A 2,794-nucleotide genomic window follows, 5' to 3' on the forward strand; every position below is an offset into this window, starting at 1 on the left:
AAGACTGACCAGCTGAGGCCCCACGTGCACAGAATAAGACTGACCAGCTGAGGCCCCACGTGCACAGAATAAGACGGACCTGCTGAGGCCCCACGTGCACAGAATAAGACGGACCAGCTGAGGCCCCACGTGAACGACATAAGACGGACCAGCTGAGGCCCCACGTGAACGACATAAGACGGACCAGCTGAGGCCCCACGTGAACGACATAAGACGGACCAGCTGAGGCCCCACGTGAACGACCTAAGACGGACCAGCTGAGGCCCCACGTGAACGACCTAAGACGGACCAGCTGAGGCCCCACGTGCACAGAATAAGACGGACCAGCTGAGGCCCCACGTGCACAGAATAAGACGGACCAGCTGAGGCCCCACGTGCACAGAATAAGACGGACCAAGAAGACAGACCAGCTGAGGCCCCATGTGCACAGAAGACAGACCAGCTGAGGCCCCATGTGCACAGAAGAAGACAGACCAGCTGAGGCCCCATGTGCACAGAATAAGACAGACCAGCTGAGGCCCCACGTGCACAGAATAAGACAGACCAGCTGAGGCCCCACGTGCACAGAATAAGACAGACCAGCTGAGGCCCCACGTGCACAGAAGAAGACAGACCAGCTGAGGCCCCATGTGCACAGAAGAAGACAGACCAGCTGAGGCCCCATGTGCACAGAAGAAGACAGACCAGCTGAGGCCCCATGTGCACAGAAGAAGACAGACCAGCTGAGGCCCCATGTGCACAGAATAAGACAGACCAGCTGAGGCTCCATGTGAGTGACATAAGACTGATCACCTGAGGCTCCATGTGCAAAGTATAACATTGACCAGTTGAGGCCCCATGTGCATGGCATACAACAAAACTAAGGCCTGTTGTGCTCTGCATATGACTAACAAAGGCACATAGGACCTGATTCAGACCCGCTTGCTAGGATGCGTTCGCTTGTAGCAGGCATTCCTAAGCGTCTTAACGCCATTTTAGAGGCGTGCATAATTAACAGGGAGCGTCATTGTACATGTCACCTGGTTGTATTTCACACTGAAGTGATCGCAGTGTTTTCGGCAGGGTATAGTCAAGCGCTGCGATCACATCTGATGGACCGATGGTGTCATACACTTCATGGAGATGACTTGTGCAAGTGGGCGTCTTATAACAGGCTGGTGGGCGTGTGCATACACAAAGCGATCGCACACCAAGACATAGTGGGCGTGCTTATGCCTTGCCGTGCGATTGCCTGCCTTGCTGGATGTGTTCCGTATTTGCATATGCTGAGTGCGTGCGAACTCATCTAGCGAGCAGGTCTGAATGAGCTCCATAGTGCACAACGTATCTCCAACAGACTAACCAAGACACATTATGAATGTGAGACATTCAAAAGTGTATAAAAAGTAATGGGATTAATATGCAGGGTACGCAGTACAATATGTGTACCCAGCACGACATCGCCAACAAAGTGACTCTGCACACGTGCCGATTGTGTGGAGATACGTGTCATGCTGCATTCAGCAACCCACAGGAGCTTCAATGTCATGGGTACACTGTAGACGATGTATCTGAAATGGCACTCTGATCCGTGGTGTCGGACGACATATTGTCTATTGTGTACCCAGCTTTGGATACATATTTTGCTGGAATGGAAAGAGGAACTGTTTGCAGGTAACCAAGTCACAATAAAACACCTCATGGATAGTTGGCAGAAGATACTCCTTGCTTACTGGTAGGAGCTGGGCTGCACATCCTAACTTAAACATATTAGGTGCTACAATGCTGAGAACTGTAGTTCTAAGTAGAAAAAGGAGGGGGATTTAACCCCCTATTGTACCTCAGCACACTGAATAATACCTGCAACAATATATGAAGACTATATGGTCATAGAAATTCAGAGATATTAACCTCTCATTCCACACTTAATGATTACTCACACACAGCTATACTTTACACTGCACTGTCACTCTTCCATTTTCGTGTGATGCCCTGGGGGGGTCCTGGGCTGGACGTTTTTTGGGGTGCACTGCGTCCCGGATGTGAACCCCTTAGTGTTAGGGACTGCTGGTAACAGAGAAGCCGTGACGTGGCCCAGCAGCCTCCCATGTATTTGCAAATGCATGCAACTAATATCTCTGAATTTCTATGACCATATAGTCTTCATATATTGTTGCAGGTATTATTCAGTGTGCTGAGGTACAATAGGGGGTTAAATCCCCCTCCTTTTTCTACTTAGTGTGACCCCTCCCTTTCATGCACCTGATTAGTACTGCTGGATTGATTGAGCAGCTGCCATTTTTGTTTAACTGTAGTTCTAAAGCAGAAAAAAGGAAAATGCAGGTGTACACTATAAGCTCTAAGAATACTGATGATCAACATTTTTATAATAAACTCCAACAATTGGACTTCTAGTGGGTGAGACATTCAGGATGGGTGCTTATTAATGGGACTTCTGCATCAAGTCTCATAATCTATTGGCTTTCTCCAGTTTTCCACCTTCTTTGGAGGTACACTATACCCCAGACGATTTATCTAAGTGGGGAGGAGGGACAGAGACCGATATTGTCCCGAAATACAGATATACACAGAAGTCTGGCCCTCGCTGATGACCGCCTAGGCTGTCCTTGGCGCGATTACCTGCGGTTGAGAAAGACTGTTCTACCTTTAAGTTTTTTCTATAGTCAATGGCCCTTCCATCTGCTGGCTCCTAAACCTCTGTTCCTGACCAGAGAAGGTGCGGGTGTGGACGCTGGGCTTTTTCTGGGTTTACGAGGCTGCCCTTCCTGATGGTTCCTGCCCGCCCTGCGACCCA

This window comes from Taudactylus pleione, unplaced genomic scaffold, assembly GCF_031769625.1.
Source record: "Taudactylus pleione unplaced genomic scaffold, aTauple2 ptg001022l, whole genome shotgun sequence".
Lineage (NCBI taxonomy): Eukaryota > Metazoa > Chordata > Amphibia > Anura > Myobatrachidae > Taudactylus > Taudactylus pleione.